The 15263-nt window shown below is 46.3% G+C and overlaps 1 protein-coding gene and 1 long non-coding RNA gene across 18 annotated transcripts in view; one reads left to right on the forward strand and one right to left on the reverse strand.

Annotated features, from left to right (window-relative positions):
- LOC133216978 (uncharacterized) overlaps positions 1–12672 on the forward strand; it is a 185881-nt gene extending 173209 nt beyond the window's left edge. The window contains exon 3 of the long non-coding RNA XR_009726772.1: positions 12660–12672. This is a non-coding gene — a long non-coding RNA (uncharacterized LOC133216978). The remainder of the gene's footprint in view (positions 1–12659) is intronic.
- The window catches only part of FOXP1 (forkhead box P1), a 386028-nt gene that overhangs the window by 114705 nt on the left and 256060 nt on the right, over positions 1–15263 (reverse strand). Inside the window, exon 1 of one of the 17 annotated variants that reach the window (XM_061362098.1) lies at positions 9897–10040. The exons of the other annotated variants lie outside the window; for them this stretch is intronic. The gene's annotated coding sequence lies outside the window, so the exon portion shown is untranslated. Of the gene's footprint in view, positions 1–9896; positions 10041–15263 lie in introns of those variants that run through there. 17 annotated transcript variants of the gene reach the window in all.

The following is a 15263-nucleotide window of genomic DNA, read 5'->3' on the forward strand; positions in this document are numbered from 1 at the left end:
AAATGTGCAATCAAATGATCATTTTAGTTCCCAGTAATTAGATTCAATAGGCCAAAAAAAACCACAGAAGCCTTTCTTTAATCATACACTAAACAATCAGAACATCCCTAACCTTTCAAGCTACAGCCTTTTTGAATAAAACATCATCAGCTTATAGATATTATTCCAAAAAGAACCAGTCACCATATGTGTTGTCTCTTTGAAATACAGTTGCTATAGCAGACCCTGCATGCATTTCATGTGATATGATCATATTCTACCCGTTCTGGCAGCTGAGAGGTTGCACAATTAAATTGGCTGCCAGAAATTTTTGAAGATTCCCAGAACAAGTAGCCGTGCAAGAAATGCCTGCTTTCTGCTCAAGCTGGCCACCAAGCTCTGCACAGCTTGGTGGGGTGGCTGCTGCCGCCACCAGTCCTTAACACAGCTGACCCCGTGCTGATGAAGATCTCTGCCCCTGGGGCAAGGCAAGAGCTCTGTCTCTGCTCTGGTCCCACTGGCACAGCACCCACTCGAGGTGACATCTACATCACCCTGATGCGTGTTGGGCCGGCAGCTGTCCTGGCGCTGGGGGGAAGGAAAGGATTAAGAAGAATGAGGGTAATGAATGGGTTGGCCAAAGGGAGCAACCCAGATACAATGAGCTGGGATGGACAGGAACAGCAAAGGGAGAAACATGGAGGGGCAGGCAGAGGTGAGATGTCAGCAAGCTGACAGCTCAGGGGACTGCAGCTTGAAATGGCATTTCCCATCTCTCTTAAGATTTCACTTTTCCACTTATAAATAACTGACAGCAATAAAAGCTAAGCATGAGATGGGCTAGGGTTTAAGATGTGGAAGGTTGTTTATAACTCAGATCTGGTTCTTATTGAACATCTGCATCAAGCAGCTACTGCATCCTTGGTGGCACAGTGAACCCAGGGATCCCAAGTCCCTCCATGTTTCCCTGTTCAGCCTTTCCTTTCTCCCGTCTCAGACCAAGCACTACTCCTGCCATTTCCAAGTCTCATCAACACTCCTTACACATGATGGGACATGTAGAAGAAAGATGGCTAGTTCAGTTCTGGAAGCATCAACCCTCTTTCCTCTTATATGCAAAGTATTTCAAGTCCACTTGGAGTGCCTTCGTGAAACTAACTTGCCAATGTTGGTTCAAGCCTGGTGGACAATCGCACATCCCATTTAATCTGAGCCAACGAGTGCTGCACCTCTACCCTCCTCTCTGGTTCCATGCGTAGCCCATTGCTGGATGCTGGTGAGGGAGCCCTGCTGAGGCTGCCAATGCTGCACAGTGCTCAAGCAAGAATAGACAGGGAAATTAATTTGAGAGCGAATTCAGTCCCACAACCTTCATCAGCACGGAGATTCACAAGCAGGCCTGTACATTAATAAAGCTTCCTGTGGGAGTAGATGTTGCCTTTGATTTGCATGTGAATTCAATGCTAGTGAGAAGTGCCAGACTGTCAGACATGGAGACCAAAGTCTCTTATCTTTCCAAAAGCTTCTGTAGCAGTTTCCCCACATTTCCTTAATCATCTGCCTTGTCCTCAACTTACTGAACAGGCAGTAGAGAGTAAAGCTGGACTCGGTTCAACTCCTGCTGCTGCCAAGTCCTGAAACAAGGGTGCCAGGACTGTTTACTGCTAGCCAACAGCTCTGCTAACGTGGCCCTCTCCTCACGAGCAGGTGCTCTGACATCTCTGAGCTCTTTTCACACATTCCTCCCCACTGCCATAATTATATCCAAAATCTCCACTTCTGCAAGTGAACAACTGCAGGGGCTGTGGTAAACATAGCTCGTGCTTGTGTATCCAGGCAACTGCATGGTCCTTCACAGGACAGGCAGGTAGAGATGCCAAGAGCCCCAGAACCCCAGAGGTGATTCAGATATCTAGCCCATGATCACCAGCAGCCATGTTATGTGCCATCAATCTGCACTGCTTGAAGAACCTGCAAGCCTTGGGACAACCAGACCCAAATGCCAACCCTGGCCTCCAGCAGCTAATCATATACCATCAGCAATCATTCTCCTCTCTGCATTGAAATATAAGCAGGAAATCTTCCCACTTACTGAAGGAAGAGAAATCAAAGCATCCCCTAGCAAGGGCATCTCCTGAGTGTTACAGTTCTTGGTCACTATCAACAGGATTTGAAAGGACAACATCAGTAAAAGGCTCACTACCAACCAAGTCATCTTGATTTTGCTCGGTGCTACGCCTAGATGCAAGATACAGTAAATGAACTCCCAAGCTGTTTTCTTATCCATTAGGAAATCACCAGAGATAAGGAGATTTTCTGGCATAAAACAGAGAGCAGTAAAAAGGCAACTGAAACACTGTACTTTAGAGAGATTGACCAAACTAGGGATGATATGTGAGAGCCAACGTGGGGTGACACTAACCCATGAAGCATTTTAACAGCACATTCACAGTGAGATGAATCAAGACTGTTTCATTCAAAGATGCCACAGATTAAGTGGGAAGCCCCATCAAAAATCCCTCTCCTTGTGCTTAGGGAAGTGGCAACCACTTAAGGTTTCCCAACTAGTCAAAGCATCAGGTGGGGGGAGAAGTACATATTTGAGATGCCCAAGACCATTTTATTGCAAGATAGACAGAATGTGAGTTGTTTGCCCAGCTGTTGTTTGCCCAGGCACTGTTACCACCCAAGTTACTGTTGTAATACAACATTTTCAGGCAAGCAGCTCCATCTTTCAGTTTCACCATCCTCTTTGGGCAAGTTCTGCTCAAAGGGTAAAAACACAGCCCTGCCTCTGACTGCATGTGGATAGAAACTCCTGAAGGGGGCTGGAGAAGGAAAACATACTGGAAAGAAAAAGAGCAGAACTTTAAAAATAGAAATGCTCTTAAATGCCATATACTTGCTTACAGTGTTAGTACATAAGGAAAACAGTAACAGGATCCAGTCATATGGAGCCTCTTGCTAACTTGTTCCACCACTGCAGCCAGTACAACAAGGCAGTGACTCTCCAACTGTTTTTCCATCAGCCTATTTCTATTGAAGAAAAACAGCTCAGCTCCTCCTTTCCTATCTGCTCCAACCCATATTAATATCAATCAGCTATTAATGAAATGTGAAGACCTAGAACTATAATGGGTCTGACTCTAATGCCAGGAAAAGCTTACTTCTGCACCTGAGTTTTATCAGGCATGGAAAGACTGATCCAGGGAACTGCAGGACGTATGGAAAAGTATGTAAGTTGGAGGGTGGGCAGACAAGCAACAGACATGAGGATGCAAAAGAAACCGGTGTCCTGTCTGACTGCCAATTCCCAGGACAGTTGTGTAGTAACTGCCTGCCTTCGAAATGGAGAAGCATGCACACAGAACGGAACAAAACAAAATCCCATGTGTTTTTACAGATTCCTAAGGATTTTGGGCCTTTCCACGTGGACAAAGCTGCCCATCAGGAAAGCAACTTGAGAAAGGAGGAAGGAAGTGTTCCCAGAAATCAGAGATGGTCCCACCGCCATCTGAAGTGTCCAAGCAGTAAATCTGGAAAGTTACTCGCCAGTCAACATCATCGTCTGTCCGTTATTTCAGTTATGGTCATTAAAAAGCACAACACAACACAACGAGCAGAGACAGATGAGACAGAAAATATTTTAAAGGGCACAGTCAACCTCCAGAGAAAAAACAATGCTAGCCCAGTCCCAGACTCCAGAAACGAGACCTTCTGTGTTGACCTCAGAGCAGTAACGGATAGCTGGATCCTCGCGCAGCTATGACTGCTGCTAAGCCTTCCCCACAGTGTTTTGGGCAAAGCATTGCTTTGCAGCATCCAGGCATGCAGCTCTCCACCATCTATTTTTCCCAGAGTTTCACAATGTCTTTAGGCACTGAGGGACCACCTGGTTTGCAGGTAAAGGGGCCTCTCGCAGTGGAGACATTGCCCACCTCTCAGAAGGGTTTCCTGCTTCCATTTAGTCTCACAAGGCAAGTACCTTTGTTTCTCCTGGGTGGGACGAGGTGGGATTTAGACTCAGCCAGCAATCTCTCTTCTTTCTCAGCTCCCATCTGTCCTCACACCCTGCTCCACTCCACAGCTGCTCCCAGCAGAGCGGCAAGATGCAGCTCACAAGCTCGGAAGCCCGGATGCACCCAAGCTTCAGAGCTGCTTCATGTCTCTCCCACTCCTGCCTCCTCTATCTCCTCTCCTGCGACACCCTCTTCTCCTGGAGCAGCAGATGTAGAGGAGCGGTGGTAGGAGGCAGACACATTGGAGGGGAGCCCTGCTGCAGCTCTCCTCCGACAGGCTGAGGAGCCGCACAACGTGTGGAAACCGGCAAGGAGCAGAGCAGTATGCAAAGAGGAAAAAAAATAAAACATAGTGCAAAGCGACAGCAGTGGGTAGTGCTGTTCCTCTGGGAGGAACAGAACAGGGGGAGGTGAGATGAACCAACTAGAGAGAATAGGAAAGGAACCAAAATGAAGAGGAGGAGTAAAATGTAGCAAAAAAGAGAAGCAGATGTTCTTGCAGCACTTATTCCCTCTGACATTCGTACCCAGCTCTTTCATCTTCCTCCAGAACAGGGAAACGAGCTGCTATGTGCTCCTGCCCTGTTCCCACCAACCTGACCCTTTGCACCACACGTGAAAAGGAGCCAAGGCCGAAAGCCCCAGCACTGCTCCCGGCACCACAGGGAAGCCTGGGGATAATTACAGGCAGGACACCGGGCTCTGCTAGGATTCAACACAACCTGGGGAAGCAGTTCTGCTGTCCAGCTTCCTCGCCAGCCTTGGACTGAGATCACCCCAATTCCCATCTCATTCTCTTTTTCCTTGTTTTAGTAAATAATCCTCCTCCGTTTACCCCGTACCCAACTCCCCTCCCCAGGCGCAGCAGACCAATGCTGTGAGCCAGGGGAGATGCTGCTGGTTGCCTGTACCCAGCGCATCATTCAGCTGCAGCTCCTCTGCAAGGCTGGCTCCATCCAAGGGGCTACCAGCCAGCTCATCACAGAGGAGAACTTCAACAACAATACTTTACTCAAATGAGATGATCAGCTGGCCCCGAAGGCTTTGCTTAGATGCAGCAGGCTGATTTAGCCAAGTGACTAACGAGTGATTCCCATACTGGAAAAAGGAGAAGGGACCTGGAGGTCCGCATGCTCACATCCTGTCCTTGATGTGACGGGGGCAGGCTTGGAGCAAGGGAGCTGGCAACATGCCTCATGCTGAAGCATCTATGAGAATAGTCATAAAGAAGATGAGTCTTTATTTCTCTTCCAGCAGGCTTAGTTTCTTTCCTCTGGAATAGATCCTGGCTACCAGTTGAGGAGATCCCCTCCAGAAAAATGCTCTGGAAACAGAAACCCTCTCTTCCAAACCCACAGGGTGGAGTTGCCTCTGCCCGGCTCTGCTACACTTTGTCCTTATGGGCACTGAGGTTACTTCTATCAGCAGGAGCAGGAGGATTTGATGCTCCTGCCCTACCACCCTGCAGCCTGCCCCATGGCTGGCAAGGTCCTTGCCCACTATCCCAGCTCAGCAGCAGTGGGGACCCAGCCCCACGCAGAGGGCCAACAGGGATTTACCTCCAAAGGAGCCAGTTTTAACTTTGTGTTCTATTCATGAATTCCACCAACTTGGAGGAAAAGGTGGTCTCAGTTTTCTTCAAATACCCAGAGACCCAAAAGAGATGGACGGGGGCAGGCAGGGTAAGACGACAAACCCAGCGAACACCAAAAACCTGCAAACCCCAAACCAGCCACAACAACGGCTACAAAAATTCAACTCCTGAGGCGCAAACAGAATCCTCAGGCGGTTGCACTGTAAAAACACCTTCTGTCCCCTCTTCTAAGGAGTCACAGTCAAGACTCATCGAAGCCACTTAAAAAGCATCTGGCAATAAGTTCCCAAACATTAAAAATGTCTCTCTTTATTTTGGCATGTCAAGATTCACAGTATGTAGCGGTCTGTACCAGCAAGAAAGGAGGGATGGGCCAACACATCCCGGTAAAATGAGAAAGGATACAGATCTTGGCTCCCTGTGCAAACTGAACCAGAACTGAACTATGGCTGAGGGATGAAAAAATCTGACGGGGTTTCCAGCTCGTTTCTGTAGGCTAGAGATCAGATTCTGAACTCCTGTGTTTATCCAAAAGTGAACCAGACCTTTGAATATTTGGAGGACTATTCACTGCTGAGCCGCGTTTTTCTTGGATGTCAAAAGCACGGGAAGTTCTCAGATTTTTTAATAGGGAAGAGAAGAGGGATAAGGTGGGGGGGGGGGGGGAGGGGGAAAGAAGGAAGAGTGCCCTTTTGTTGCAACAACATAAATAGTATATTGCATACAGCTGCTTGCGCGCTCCCCTGTGTGGTCAACAAAAACAGGGAACATATTTTAAGCTTGTTTTCCAAAACAATGTATGACAAACTCGTACTGAGGGGCCCATGAAATAAAGCCCCTGACGGGAGACATTTCACCACGTACCAGCAGACACTCACTGCTCTTGGGTGAATGAAGGAAGCCAAAACATGGGAAACGAATGCTGCAAATCACATCTCTGCACTTCGAGCCTATGGCACAACCTAATTTAGAATAGCTTCTGAAAACCTTCATTTGAAGAGTCTGGTAAAGCAAAAATAGGCAAGGTTCAGATGGAGGAGACAAAAATGATTAGAGGTCTTGGCAGATCCAAGGAGAGATTGATAAGGGTGGGAGTGTTTAGTTTAGTGAGAGATGAGTAAGAGGGAAGATGACAAAAGTACACAACTTGTGACTCGGCCTGAGAAGGTACATCTGCTGCTATTTGCCATTTCTCATAAGCAACAGAAAGGGGACATTGAATAAGTCAGGAAGCAACAACCACCACAAAAAAAAAAAAAAAGAAAAAAAAAGCAGATAACGGAGTGGTTTTTTTTTTTTTCTTTCTTAATACACAACTCATAACTACTCTGGAACTCACTGTCACACAACATCACCAGTGCCAAGAGCATGAGGCGGATGCAAAGAAAGGATTAGACACTTGTACAGATAGTAATGAGAGCATTTACCACTACCTTTGGAAAGATAAAAATATAAATCAGGATACAAATGTTTATGCTTCAGGGCATGAGCCAACCATAAATCACTGCAGGCTAGGAGGAAACTTTCCCCCATGGATAGGTGCTCTAAGTGTCCTTCATGGGCTTCTGCCCAAGGACTACAGCCAGGGCTGGAGAGACCCCATGTCCGATGGGATTCAACTGCTCCTGTCCCTCTGCCTTCCCAGGTACCTCCACCCCTCAACTGCTGACCTCAAGCCCTGTTCCCCAGCTCACCCTGAGCCCCCTCAACCCTTGCGGAGCCACTGGGCGCAGGCTGGCTGGCCACATCCCCCAGCCCAGCCCCTGCCTACGTCACCTAGCCCCAAGCCGCTCATTTCCTCTTCCTTCTTTCATCACATTTAAGTTTCAGGTCCTAACTTCACCAGCCCTTCCTCTTCTTGGCATTTCTACTTAACTTCAAGATGTCAGGCAAATTTTCCTCATTTTGATCTGAACCTGTTCCATAAAGGGAACCTACATCCTTGAGGAGCAGGACGACCCCCCTGCTGATACGGCACCTGCAGGGCAGCGGCAGTCAGGCACTATTATGGACCATGGAGCTCATCAGCGTGCTGGAACTGACATGCGATTCGGGGAGACAAAGAGAGATTTTGAAAGCAAGTCAGTCTATTAAATTTATACCTACCTGCACAATGTGAAACAAACCACATCTCGGTTTCCTTTCATGTGCATGACAGTCTTAACTTGTTTCTTTTAATCCCATAAAAGCAGCTAAAGCATGCAACATGCTTCCCAGAGATGAGGCAAACCTGTATTTTACTTCCTGACAGTGATTTAGTTTATAGGATGGGCTGCTGGTTTGGTTTTTTTTCAGGGAAGATAATGAGCATTGTCCTAAGCTGGTATTACAAAGGAAATACTACACGCTACATGCTAGACACCTGGCACTGAAAAGAGAATCACATAAATTGACACTGTCTGTAACGGACCAAATCCAGCTGCAACCCCTCATGCTGCACAGACACAGATATTGGCACCTAAAAGATCCCAGCAGCATTTTCCAAGGTTTTCTTCAGCAGTCAGGACCCTTCTACAAATTCGAAGTGCCTCTCCTCTAGTCAATCCTACCCCAAGTAGGACTGGGGAGAGGAGCAGGGACATGCTGAGACAGAAATGACTGCGTCATAAATCCAGCAAGTCCAAAGGGGTGAAGCAGTAATCCATGGAAACGTTCCACACAAGAGGGGCTCTTAAGTGCTTTTAATTCTGAGCTGCAAACCCAGTAACCTGCCAGAAGGCAGAGACCACTGAACACAAGGGGTTAATGGCCTTGCTAAAGAAAATGATACACATAATTTCCTTTTATCATAAAACAATACGTTTATTATTTTCTGTGTATCTGTTAAAGGGCACAGCCTTCTGAGTGGAAAACAAAACACAGCTCGGTCACATGTTTATTTGCTTCAGTTACTCCCTTTCCCTTCTGATAAATAATCAAACATGCCATCCAGAAAAAACAAAACCAGTGAGCTGGGAAATTTGATGGTCATCAAATAGACTAAGATACCAAGAAAAGCAGCCCACTGTTCCCACAGTGAGTTTTCTGCCCCACACCTACACTAACATCTGAGTAAATAACTTCAGTCACTCTTTCCATTTTCCCCATGCAATTACTCCTACTGTTAAACAAATTGTCCTTAAGGCAGTTGCAAACACCATTTTTTTATCCCCCTGCAAAGTAGAACAACTTCTGAACATTAAAAAGCCAGACTAGCAATATATTTTAGAAATATGTTTGTTGTACTTGCGGTTTGGCTGCACACACACAGCTTGATTTCTGCCTCTCTCTTCTAGGAAGATGGGGGTTTACAGCTTAAACATTTAAAGTGTATTTGGATCTCGGAGAGGCAGGAAAAGCCTCGAGGAGGATGGGTTTTCTCCATGGGGCAGGCATATTTTCCATTTTCTGTTATGTTTCACACTCCATGAGCACCGCGAATGCTTACCAAAACCAAAAGTTACCTGCTATTTCAGTGGACTCTTGAAGGGGGGAGGAACAACCAACAAATATCAAGTACTTTTTATAAGGCACTTGAGCAGAGAGGGATAAAATCCAGCGTACGTGTTGCAGCACGGATTACCCAGAGGATCTACGCTATCTTCCAACAACCCCTGAAGACCATTCATACAACAATCATTAATACTGAAAAACTGCAGAGAAAATCCCTCACGTGAGAAGTTAACAACCATTACCCGGCGTGAGCACGCTTTCCCTTTCCTTTTGTAGTACCACAGGTCTAAACAATAGTAATATGAATGAGATAATAGCCATGCTTGTCTCAGCAGCCTGATTTTTATTAGCATGAAATTGGTACAAATATTAGCGAGGCTGGTTCGCAAGCGGTGCCAGAGCTACGATGCAACCAATTTGCAGAAAACAAAAAGGGACTCCTTGGGCTTGCACCCCTCTCTTTTGCTGCCCAGAGCAGCAACCACACTGCTTTCATCCGGGGGAGTTGCTCTGGGGCTTTTCTTCTTGCTATTTGTGCGAAGAGAAGCCACAGCACCCGGTGAGCAGTGGGGACAGTGACACACTGCTACTCTCGCTCCACAGGGACGTCACAAGGCGACAGGCACCCTGAAAGAGGACTGTGTCCTCGCCACGGTTCTCTGAAGCCGTGCCCCAAAACCCACCCTTGTTGTCAACGCCGCAGTAAACAACCTGAACCCGCTTCTTTTGCTTAAAACCTAAGCAATTCCCCTCTGCTGTGCTGCCAAGCTGCCCGCACAAGGCACCAAGTTAAAAGTTCAGCCCTGCCTGCACGCTCCTTTTCTCTGAGCGCTCGCAGAGAAAATGAAGAGTTTAACAGAGTAAGCTCTTACTGTCTGCCTTTAGATTTCCGTCTTCGCGCTGGAGATGTGTTTCTGGCTGTTTCTGTGAAGCGGGGGCTGAAGAATGGTAAAAAGATGTTTGAATAAACAGGAAGTGCTGTGCAGCCGGAGCGCAGGCTGGAGGGAGACGGCGCTGGAGCACTGCCCTTTGCCGGCAGCCACCGGGTCTCTGCCTCCACAGTAGCAACCTCTGCGTTTACTAAATGACAAAGAAACCGCAACGCATTCCTTTCCTAATTCTTCCCTTGCGAAGTGGCGAGATCGGCTGGGGCTCGCAGGTAATCTCAAAGTTGGGTTTAGCACTACATCAGGCACAAAAAACCTAGCAATTCTGCGTTATTAAATACCCCCTGTCTCTAAGCAGAAACATGCAGAACTAATTACGTCCCCAACTAGACCAAACAGCAGCAAAAAGCACACCTCGCTTCTGCATCTAGGCAAATTCACATTTGCACGTAAGTTCAGCCAAGCCTGACTTTCCTACCCTGTACAGTGCTGTAACTTGCTTTTAAAACTGGCTCCTGAGGCTGGCCGGGCTTCTAAGCTGTTTTCGCCAACTGCATGAACTGAAACATAAACAACCACCCAAGAAATGCAACTTGTCTCGGGGGTAGGACTTGCTCCCAGCATCTCCAAAAGAGTATTCAGGCAGATAGATGCTTTCCCTTTGTCGTCGTCTCCTTCCCCTCCCTAAAACAAACTACCTATTCAACTCGAGATGACTAACTAACCGTCTCCCCATCCAATTATCAAAGCCCTGTCTTTTGTCATATTGGTGACATGACACAGATATAGTCAAGAAAAAGTAAACTAGGGCTGGCACTTGAAGGCAGCTCATGAAGAGATGAGCAGTCGAACAGCCATATTCAATAAAAAAGAGGAACAGGATTCCTTTAGAAAATGTATTGCTGTTGTGGCAACGCGCTGCCGCCGCTGAAGGGACTGATTTGTTATTTAGCATGTAGTCTTGGACTGTCTGTCATTCTGGGTGCTAATGCTCTGCTAAAATAACTCATTGGGAGCTGTCAGTGGGATGTTTACATAGGCCCCCAATCTTTTCTTCATACAAGGAAATTTTTTACTGGAATTCATCTTCTTTTGATCTCACATTCAAAGCAACAGCAGCTTGATAGACATGCAAGTCTGAAAGCAAATCCAGACGCTGAAGATAAACCGCCAGAGTATGACAGGCAGGAGCATCTAAAGCTTATAAAAATGAAGAGAACAGCATGTCGTCTGAGTATTACAATAGCAGAAATCAAGAGACATATTAGGTGGAACTGATCAGCCACAAAAACAGTTCAAAAGGCAGATCATAGAAACAGAAGACTAAGCTGGAAAAAAATAATAAAATTGGAAAGATCTGCTTTACAGAGGCATCACCTCCTTTCTGAGCACCACAGCGCTTCCGCTCCAGCATGTAAACTTAAGGGGAGAAAAAAGAGGAGGGCTTGTGCCGTTGCCACTAACTCAGCAGTTCTTACCTTCAACTCACCAATTAATTTGCCGACTGTACGTTTCAATTACGTGTTATTCAAAGCGAAATAAAAATAGGACACTGTGCCACTTGTGTCTAGCCAGGGCTTCAAAACACCGCAGGGATGGGGAATCTGCACCTCTTCATTAGGGAACGGGGGAGTCGCATCCCCTCTAAGGTGCAAGAGGGGCCCTGGCCTCAGTCCCTGCCACCATTTTAGCTGTAGGTCTTTCGAAGGCCTGAGTGTTGGGATGCTCTTGAGCTCTGCCTCTCCCATCAGTGCAGGAATATTAGTGCAGAAGATAATTTTATTTAAATTGAATTACGTGTGCTATGGAGTCCGCCGCCGCGGACCGAAGGCGACACTTGCCGGGAAACAATTGATGAAACTTTCTCTAGAAACCCATACATTTTTAATTTTTCTTCCCCAAATAAGCTTCTTATTCTAATTGAAGTCAGCAAATATAATGAAAAAGTAATTCTCAAACAATTTTGTACTTAGAGCTGTTTGTTAACAAACACTGAACGAGCAGCAGTGCTAGGTTAAAGGGCAGCAGGATTCCACATTATAATTTAGCCTGCGGTTATTTCTGATTAAGAACACCCTCCGGGACAGCAAAGCAAGATCTTCTTTTGCAGCAGGCACAGCTTTCAAAATTAGCCTCTTCTCCATAATAAAACCAACAGGAAAACTGTGGATTTAAAACTGCACTAACCAATTTGAAGTGCTGCAATCAGTTTACGTCTTGCTTTCTGCAAAACACCATTCCCTGCCTTCTTCAAGTTACAAATGTAAAAATGCTGCCTGGATTCTGAAACTGTTGTAAGAAAGTCACCTTCTGTCATGCTTATGTAGCTATCTAATGTGCTAAAGGCTGATTATTTATCTTTAAACTGTACTAGTTTAATCTTTTAAGGTCACCACTAATCTGCTCCAACCTTTTAAAAAATAGCAGCTTTCAAGACTTACTGCTGGAATCACTAAACTCAACGCTGAATGTCATTGTAATGGATACATTAGCCAGAATGAGTGCAGTTTTACAATGTAAACACCAAATTAAATCCCCACCTAAATGAGAAGAAAAATACGATCTCCATGCCAGGAGAAATGTCAGTAAATAAGACCAACACCGTGCTATTTCACACAAGCATCGTTCCAAATCACGCTGGTATTTCTCTCCCTCCTCCCCCTCCCTTCCCCAGTGCAGAACAGGCAAAACTTGGGTGTAATTTAAAGGATCATTAGGTGCTTTTTCTTTATCTTTTCCCTTTCTCAGCAGCAACTTTGCATGCCCGCTGCAAAGCCTCACAACAGCATTGGGAAGTTGCTGTTAGTCCAAACCCCCCCACACGGGTTATTTGTGTGTGTGCTGCACAGCAGCCCTTCTGTAGCCGCCTTTCTTTTCCCCTAGACTTCTTCTGGACTTGAATGTCACAGTAGACCTTGAATGTGAAATGGCTTCAAGCTAATTGCTTTAATTGCTTGAAGATGTGCAGGCAGGTGAAACCCGATCCCCTTGGCCATTGTAGAGACCAGGAACAACACAGGAATGTTTACACAGTGGTTTGAGTTTAATAGACAGTAGAGCCGAGTTTCAGACAGCTAGCAAAAACACAGCTAATAGGTGACCTCTTAATGTAGTCCTCCTTTCTAAAAACAAAATACAATTTCGTTTTATACAAGGCAATGTCCCTAAATGCCAAGGTTATCTGCTTGACTTTTTGAGTGAGCATGCACTGCGTTGCACCTGACATTTACACCAGAAACTCTATCCTGAATGCATTTCCTTCCACCTTAAAACAAAAAGCACTTTATGTGTCAGTCACCTTACAAACAGATTAGAGCTGGATGGGGTTTCCTAGTAAGTGCAGTCATTTTAATTTAAAATTGAGTGGTTTTCACCACCATCATGCTCCCTTTTGCCCCGAAAACACATGGCAGGGCATGTAACCCAAACCACCTCACTGCTGCATCCCCGCATCCCCTCTGCATCCCCTCACCTGGCCACTCCCACCCTCTGGCACCACTGGCACAAGTCCTTGGTGGAGTCTTCTGGAAAGGCAAAGTACGACTTTGAATGACTTTTCCAGCGTTTCCAAAGCTTCCAGTACATTTGCTACATACCGTGAATACCCAGACTGGCTGTGATACGCTTTTGTCAAAGGCACATCCTGGTTTCGTGCACAGCACAAATTCGGCAGCTCTTCCTCAGGCAAAACTCCTCCTGATGGAGAATTGCAGCACATGGGGTCATGGAGAACCAGGCCTGCTTTCCAAGAATCATGAGGTAAGTAAAACACACTTGAAACCAGCCAAAGGCTTGTGAGCAGGTATAGCACAAGTGTAGGAAACCAAACTGAAAGAGCCCTTTTGGCAGTAGCAGTAGCATAAAGGTATTTACTGTAGATCTCATCCTAAAACCAAACAGTGCAAACAGGTAATACCTGACAGCCACTTCCCTGGCCACAGGCACTTCGAGTTTTGTTGCGAAACTTAAAAAAATGGTTAAAATCACTTGCATTGAGTGAATATCAGCAGGGAAATGACGTACTGCCTCCCAAATAGATAGGAATAAATAAACTAGCATTTATGCAGGAAAGAAAAAGGGAAGGCACTCTGAGGAACAACACTGGAAAAAACACGAACACAGAGAGGCAGGGGAGGGAGGGCCAAACTAGTGTGTATTTAGTACCAACAAGAAAGGAAAGCAGCCCCAACCCCAGAGACCTCCACATAAAGGGCATTTCCAGTCTGATCTCTGCAGTCTGCTCAGAAAGTTTCAAATCCTCTAGTACCTTATGCTGAAGCTATTACCCCTGCCCTGGGTAGAAGCAAACAGAAGCAGGAGGAAGGATGCTCCAGCCACTTCTGGATGCACCCTGGTTTTGCAGGAAGACAATAGAGGCTGGTTGTTGTGCTCTACCTTGCCTTTTATTCCCAATTCTCAGAAGCAAATGAGTAACTGATCTTAAGTAATACAGAACAAAGGGAACAATAGGAGCTAGGAAAGCAAACCGGGATACTTGGGAACATGTCTTTCTGTATTGAGAGATAATCTCACACATGCACTGAGTTACTGCCCTGTGAACCCCCACATCACCTCCAAAACACTCAAATTCTGACAGCCTTGGGGGGTTTAATGGATGCTTTTTCAGTACCCCAAAAAAGGAGGGGAAAAAAAAAAAGGAGAAAGTTCAGAACAGGATAGAAAAAGCAGCAGAAACAGTGTCAATGTAAAGATTTAGTATAAACTAGTCCAAGCCTGTGGGAGGAACGCTAAGTGGAAAAAGTAAACAGGGTCCCCCCAAGAAGCTCCCCTGGCAGGCAGCAGGCGGCTGTGCCTGGTACCGCGGTGCCCCGCGCCTGGGGAGGTCAGCCCAGCTATGCTGAACTGACAGGTTCAGTTTACAGCAGGCCAGCACTTTGTTTGGATATACTGGCCTTGCTCACCGCCAGCTTAACAACAGATGGCTAGAAAACTTTCATTATGGTGCAGAGGGCTGAACTGCAAACAATCGGGGAAAACTGTGAGAAGTTTAACTCTCTGCAAGCCGAGCAGGGAAGCACTTGCCCGGCCGGCCTGCTTCCAGCTCCTGCCCTCCGTATCTGTGCCTTTAAATCAATTAAAACAGGATGGCATGATTAATTGTACCTGTGCACCGCGGTCCTGGGGATGCTTGGGTAAAAAAGAGTTTGCCATTTGACAAGGTCATTTCAATAAAAGTAGAATTCCAGAAGAAAATGGACTTTGACGGATTGCAAAGCTGATGTTAAACCTTCCTCCAGCCCGTGGCTTCAGGAAAGTTACACAAAGTTGCTGCAGTAATCCCCCAACCAGGTTTATCAAGAGCGTTCTGACCAGTGTCCTTCCATCTCCAGA

Source organism: Neopsephotus bourkii, unplaced genomic scaffold (assembly GCF_033783945.1).
Source record: "Neopsephotus bourkii isolate Nb327-2 ecotype Australia unplaced genomic scaffold, CSIRO-AGI_Nbou_v1 NB_1080, whole genome shotgun sequence".
NCBI lineage: Eukaryota > Metazoa > Chordata > Aves > Psittaciformes > Psittacidae > Neopsephotus > Neopsephotus bourkii.